The following is a 7,784-nucleotide window of genomic DNA, read 5'->3' as shown; positions in this document are numbered from 1 at the left end:
CAGGTTCGATTCCCAGTCAGGCCACATACCTGGGTTGCAGACCATGGCCCCCAGCAACCGCACATTGATGTTTCTCTCTCTCTCTTTCTCCCTCCCTCCCCTCTCTAAAAATAAATGGATAAAATCTTAAAAAAAAGAATATTTAAAAAAAAAGAAGACATGAAACTGGAAAAGACATGGGTGCTCAGGCTGCTTGTCACATACCAAACCTAACAAGCAGAGACAGAGATTGAATCTTTATAGGCGATTTATTCAGATGGCCGGTGATCTGAGAAGATGGTGGGTTCATACCCTAATGGACCGTCTTACATTTTCTTTGCAAGCCAGCCTTTTTATAACAAAAAAAACAATGTGTGGTGAGGGGTTTTGAAATTCAGGGAAAATTAGACCCAGAAACCACAGTGTTATTGCCTGGGCAGTTAGCTGTTCCCAGGGCAATGGTCATCTGTCTCTCCCCAGAACACAATGGCCCGGATGCCTCCACTTGTCCCCAGGCAGTAATCTTTGGTGGTACCCCAGGAGGTCTGCTGTCTCTCTCCTGAGTGGTGGGCCTTATCTGCAGTTCCTGAAACAATAGCTTTAACATATGCATATACATAGGCTTACAAGTGTTTACATTAAATTAAAATTTTCCAGCTCTTGAGTCCCCTATCAACTTGTCTTAGATTGGGGGACTCAGAAATTCTTAGTCCCCCCTGGGAAATAAAACTGAATGGCACAAAAGATTTCTTAAAATAAGTTGTATTACTTCTATAAAATTTACAAAGGAGAACTCTTACAGAAAGTGTCCAAGTGGTCTTTTCCTCTAACCTTTTTTTCCCACTGAAATTATATCTCAAAAAAATTAGAACCATTTTTGTTTACTCGTAAGATATATATTTGCATTTCATTTTCCCTAATGAAATGTGGGACTGAGAAGCAAATTACTTTAACTACGGTATCAACTTGGCACCGCGAGATGAATTTCTTTGCAAACAGTAAGCCTCCGATGACGCCCACGTGCAATGTCATTGCTGAGCATTCACCGAGAGTGACGGGCCTAGAAGCCACAGACTGTACCTCTGCCTTCCTTAATCTACCTCCTAACAAGACCCTACTGAAGAGGACAATCTGATAAATGTATTTGCTTGAGCTTGGTCTTAGAATATAAATAATTTGGATGATTCTAATATAAATTTCAAGGTTTATTTTCCCGAATTTTAGGACACATGGTTTTACAAAGAGCTTGTCCATCTTGCATGGAAGCAAGTGAGTATTTTGCGTAATGAAGGAGTGCCAATACTAGAAAATATTCACTATTTTTTAAAAGATTTTATTTATTTATTTTTAGAGAGGGAAGGGAGAGAGAAAGAGAGAAACATCAATGTGCAGTTGCTGGGGGCCATGGCCTGCAACCCAGGCATGTGCCCTGACTGGGAATCGAACCTGCCATGCCTGGTCCGCAGCCTGCGCTCAATCCACTGAGCTACGCCAGCCGGGGCTGAAAATATTCAATATTAACCCAAACCTGCCTCACCCAAATTTGCTAAAGTATTAAGAGCTGATTTTATAGAAACAAAGTTACAAACACTGGTTTCGCATGTTAAATACAAAAATAAAAAGTATTACCTTGAGTTTAAAGTATTGTAAACCTATGATTCACGACAGACCTCTTTTCTCTTTCGTTAATTATTCTTTGTAAGTAACTTTTTCAACTGATTCAATTCAAATGACTAAAAGTGGTTTCTTGTAAAATGTGCTCAAGGATCCAAAGGAATCAATGAATCTTTGTAACTAAGTATTTCATCTGCTCTCTCCATAAAAAAGAGAAAGTACTATTAAAATAAATTATACATCTTGATAAATCCTATCCTTTAACCCAAACTACTGTTGACTGAGTAAACCAACTGCATAACTTCTATAAATGTGTTGTAGGTTTAGATAATTGCAAACAAATTTATATTAAGAAATAATAAAACAGTTACAAATCAGGCTAACCTGGATTTGAAACGGAAAAAGCCAGTGACATTTATCTTGAGAATCCCAAGGTTTCCTCAAGATCTCTGGGCACGGACAGATCTCATTTGAATTCTTGGTTAATTATTAATGTTATATCTGGCAAGGCACTAGTCTTCTCTGGGCCTTGTCCTCTTATCTCCCAATTGGAGATGAAAATACCTACATCAATAGCTTAGTTGTGAGAATTAATTTAAATAGAATAATTTTCAGAAAAAAAGCAGAGCACTGTGCCTAGTTCCTCATGGTGTCTAACACCTAGCAGCTCTTATCATTATGGTACAGTTACATTTTCTGGCTGACACTAAAACTACATAACATATTTTTCTCCACTTCTAAAATACATACTCTTCTGAACTAATGTGTCATTTCAATAACAAGATGAGTTTTAAGCCTGTTTGGTTTGTATATGTCTCAAGTGCATCCTTTATAATGTAGACTATTCTCTCTCTCTCTCTCTCTCTCTCTCTCTCTCTGTGTTAATGCTCAGATGCACATGATACAAAGAAGCTGTCAAAAAGTAAATAAATAAATAAATGTCTCCTCTTTTTCTTCTGAGAATGTTTCTCTGTGAGGCAATGCAATATTTTATGGAAATTTATGTTGCATATAAGTTACTGAACTTTTACCCCAAGGTATATGCCAAATACAATTGAGTGTAAGAAAGTTTCCCTCATGCAAAAGCCTCTGCAAATGTTTGACTTACTAATGTGACTGAGCTTATTCTTACAACCTCACCAGTTTCCAGGCCAATTTTAATAAACTTAGTGGTGGGAAAATAATATGAGATGGGGAGGGGGCTGGCTAAGAGATATGAGCTACCTTGCTCAGCAAAGAGTCATCAGAAAACAAGGAGGGATTAATAAGGAAACTTCTTAGCTTTTTGACTCAACCTACCACCAGAGTTTAAGACAATAATTTAGGAAGTAACCAGTTACCAGCCCAGAACTAGTTTTTCCTTCTTCCATGAGATCCAGACAAGATAAAACTTCTCTAAAGCAAGAAGGAGAATGGAGATTATTTTAACATTGGGTGTTGTCTATGTCATACTTCTAAACTTCACTCCAGGGTGTGTCTGGATGGACTTTGGAGCAGCAGTTGAATTTCTCACAACTACCTGAGGACCATTCAGGAGGTGAGAAAACCTGTGAATCACCAGTCTCTCCTGGATTCTAGCGACGACCAGCTGTGCTGATGTCCTCCCATCAAATGGTGTGAGAGGTAGAATCAAAAAGTCAGTGAGGAGCATGAGAGAGCAGCCAAGACTTTTCTGTGTCCAAGAGAAAGGGTGCAGAGTTGGATGAGAGAGCTAGTTCCTTCGGCCAAGGTGAAGGGTTCTGTTGCAGTGGATCTGTGCCAAGCTTTTTTCGCCAGGGAGCAGTTGAGAATGCAATTAGCATGGAAGAATGCCAGTGTGGGCTGGGCAGCAAAAGCTCAGGCAGTAAATTGTGTTTACCTGGGAGTGATTAGAATCAGGTGGATGTTTGTTTGTTTATTTTTTAAATCAAGCGTAATGAGAACTTTTGTAGAAAGAACATTCATTTGTAGGAAAAATAAAAGCATATTTTGCACGCATGCTTTCCCAAGGAGGTGCTGGTGCCAGAGAGAGAGAAGCCCAGATTCTTACCAAGATCTTGTGTCCTAGGACCAAGGGCAGGAAAGTCAAGGTAATCCCAAATTTCCTATCCCACAGTTATATCAATTTTCAGGACTGTGAGTCCCTATAATTTAACTCCTTTATTTATTCTATATTTTCCATGTTGAATTTCAACTATGGAGCAAGTTATATGTGTTGAGTAATAATTAATTCATATTTTCAAATTTTAAACCAAGGGATATGCAGCTAATTTCCAATGTTTCTCTCATGAGCTTGAGTTGATTGAATCCTTCTAGGTTGATGAGAGACTAATATGTTTCTTTCTCCTTTTTTTAAAGATTTTTTTAAAAGAAGTATTATGTTTACAGCAGAATTGTACTGAGAGGAAAGTACAGAGGTTCCCCATATACCTTCTCCCGCACATGCATAGCCTGCTTCCCGCATTATCAACATCCCCCACCAGAGTGGTCCATGTGTTGTTACGAAGGATGAACCTTCGTGGACACATCCTACTCACCCAAAGTCCATGGTTTACTTGAGGGTTCACTCTTGATGCTGTATAGTCTTTGGGTTTGGACAAATGTATAATGACATGTATCCAGAGTATTTTCACTGCCCTAAAAATTCTGTGTTTTCTCCCTATCCAAACTTCTCCATCCTTCACCCCTGGCTAACAGTGTTATTTTTATATTCTCTACTTTTGCCTTGTTCATAATGTCACATGGTTGGAATCGGATGGTGTGTAGCCATTTCATGTTGGCTTCTTTCACTTAGTAATGTGCAAGTAGGTTTTCCCCTTGTCTTGTCATGGCTGGATAGTTCATTTCTTTTTAGTGTTGAAAAATATTCCACTGTCTTGATGTAGCACAGTTTATTCACCCAGTCATGTATGGAGGGACATTTAGTTGCTTTTGAATTTGGAAAATTATCTATTTTTCCAATAAACATTAATGTGAAGGTTTTTGCATAGACTTAGGTTTTCACTTATTTGAGCGCAGTTGTTGAATCATATATGAAGAGTATGGTTAATTTTGTAAGAAACCACCACCCTGTCTTCCAAAGAGCTGTACCATTTGCATTCCCATTGGCAATGAATGAGAGTTTCTGTTTCTCCACATCCTCACCAACACTTGGCATTGCCACTTTTTTTTATTTGGAGCATTTTAGTAGGTGTGTAGTAGTATCTCGTTGTTGCTGTCATTTAAATTTTCCCCATAGCATATGATGTGGAGCATTTTTTCATGTGCTTATTTGCTGTCCGTGCATCTTCTTTAGTGAGGTGTCTGTTAAATCTTTGCCCTACCTTTGAGTCATTTATTTTCTTATTGATGAGTTTTAAGAATTTTTTGTATATTTTTCATAACAGTCCTTTATCATATGTGTCATTTGCAAATACTTTCTCCCAGTCTGTGGTTTGTTTACTATTTCTTTGCATCGTCTTTCACCAATCTAAAGTTTTTAATTTTAGTGAAGTCCAGCTTATCAACTATTTCATTCATGGGTCATGTCTTGGATGTTATAGCTAAAAAGGCATCACCATACCCAGAGTCATCTAGGTTTTCTCCTGTCTTATCTCCTAGGAGTTTTGTAGTTTTGCATGTTACATTTAGGTCTGCAACCCATTTTAAGTTAACTTTTGTGAAAGGTTAGGGTCAGTGTCTAGGTGCATTTATTGGCATGTGGATGTCCAGTTGTTTCAGCCCCACTTGGAGACACTATCTTTACTCCATTGCATTGCTTTTGTTTCTGTGTCAAAAATCAGGTGACTATATTTATGTGGTTAGATTTTGGGGCTTTCAATTCTGTTCCATTGTTCTATTTGTCTATTATTTTGCCAACACAACCCTATTTTGTTTACTGCATCTTTATAGTAAGTCTTAAAGTCAGATAGCACCAGTCCCCCCCAACCCCCCGCACTATGCTCTGCTCCTTTCATACCATGTTGGCTATTCTGGGTCTTTTGCTTTTCCGTATAACCTTTAGAATCAGGTTGTCAAAATGCATTTGTCCTTTCATGTGAATAATTCAAACTAGTCAATCTCTACACTTTGGTTGCCTGGAAAAGCAGTGTAAGGTATATCTGCTCAGTCCATGGAATTCTGTTTATACTAATGGTTGTAAAACTCAATTTCCTTATCTAAAAATTCTTGTTTTTCTTTTATTCAATTTTATTTTCTAAGTGATATTACTTATATACAATAAATATAAAAATGAACACCATTGTCAACCCAATTTTGATCATGTCCATCCTTCGCCTGCCTCACAGTGATGGAGATCCTCTAGTCAATAAACCTGGGAGCTAAGACTGTGATTACCATTCTCCCCCTCAACCAGTGCATTTCATTCTTAGATTTTGTGACTTAGGAAAGGAGTCTCTATTCTTCACAAGATGAGAGGGAAATCAGGCTTCTGGATCATCAGCCTTTTCAAGTGGGATGGATGTTGGCTTCCAGGCTCATATTAACAAAGTCCTCAATATCCCTGATTTTCTCTGATTTGAACACTGTTGTTGCATTGAAGAGATTCCTCACATTCTGCTCTGCAAGCATGCCATCTCTCGGTGTGCTCTGCAACCAGAGTTGGTCCTTCACTGATTAACATGCAGAATATGATCCAAAACCACACAGCAAGAGAGGCAGAACAGACAACTGCTTTAAGTGCCTATTTTGACACATTCTCTTTGAAAGGACAGAGTAAGTCCTGTGTTAATACCAAACATTGGTGAGCTATTGGTTAAAAAAATGGTTCACTTATTTTCCTAACTAAAATATGAGTACCTCTACCCAGTTTCAGCTTTCTTGTGTGCTTCTTCATCATTTCTAATGAGATAAAATAGCTACTAATAAGAGTGAACATTTTGAGCACTTACTGTGTTCCCTACCTTGTACTAAGTATTTTATATTCATTTCACATAATCTTCTTAATGACACTTTAAAATGTTGGTGTGAATTTGCTCTCCTTTTCAGATGGAGAAACTGATGCACAAAAATATTAATTACTTTTCCTAGATCACAACCTAATGACTAGAAAGCAAGAGTTTGAATCTAGGTAGGCCCTAAACTCCTAAGTTTATATTCTTAATTATTAGTAAATGGCTTTTATCTGGTTCCAAACTATTTTTAACTACTTGAATATACTTCGAGGAGTTTCTAAAAGGGCTATGATTTAAAAATCACTTATATTGATGCTATATGCATGGCCAACATTCATTAATTTTTTTCATGTAATTTCTTCTCTGAAAATCCTTCCCTAGAAAGCTCACATTTATCCCTTAAGTCCCTGAACTCCTCCCTCAGTGGAGCTTACCTCTCCTCCCCCAGACAGTGTTTGTTGCCTGCTGTCTGTGCTGACTCAGTAGCTTGTCCATACCTTGTGACAGAACTTAACCCCATAGTTACAAGACTTTGTGTAAAGCAGCTTTGACTGTTCTATATCTTTGGTACATAGTAGGTGCTAAATATATTTTTCTGAGGTAAACACATTGAAATCCCTCAAGCCAAAAAAAAATCATCCTGGGAAGAAATTCAAGAGTAGATAATGAATATACTTTCTGGAGTAAGAGGAAGAATAAGTGCATATAATTTATGTATAACTAGAGCAAGTTAAATCTCGAAGAGATGGAAGACTGCTCATGAAACCTTGTCTATTTTCTAACCTAGAGCAATATTACTTCTGCAGGTAGTATCCCACAAAAGAACAGAATTCATCCAGAATACCTTTCCCCACTTCACACGAATCTTCAAGGATCTGCACCGTACTCTGCTCATCCTCAAGGTACATCCCTGGGTTGGGAGGGCTTCCTAGATCGCATCGAACGTCAACAGTGACACCTGCTGGAAGTGCACACTGCTCACATTTCTGCAGCTGGTTTGAAAAGAAAGGTCACAGGCCCAAGCTGAAACTACTGAAACACTGCCTCAGAACCCAGACAAAGAACTACTGTATCAAAGAAATGTAAGTGTGGACAGTCTCGGGACTTGAACCTTGGCAAACAAATTTTGAACATAAACATGGTTGTAGATGTATGACTCTGAATTGGCCCCAAAAATATTTTTGATTTTTTTAAAAGCAAAATAAGGTAAATACGTGTCTCCGTAGGTGAAGGATTCAGTTACTTTCCACTTTAGACTTCATAAATAGCACAGTCTGTGCTCTCCAGATCAAAGACTAAATCATTTTGAGACCTCAGTCT

Source organism: Phyllostomus hastatus, unplaced genomic scaffold (assembly GCF_019186645.2).
Source record: "Phyllostomus hastatus isolate PE091 unplaced genomic scaffold, TTU_PhHast_1.1 phas_contig_86, whole genome shotgun sequence".
In the NCBI taxonomy this organism is placed as follows: Eukaryota; Metazoa; Chordata; class Mammalia; order Chiroptera; family Phyllostomidae; genus Phyllostomus; species Phyllostomus hastatus.
This window is presented reverse-complemented; position numbering follows the sequence as displayed.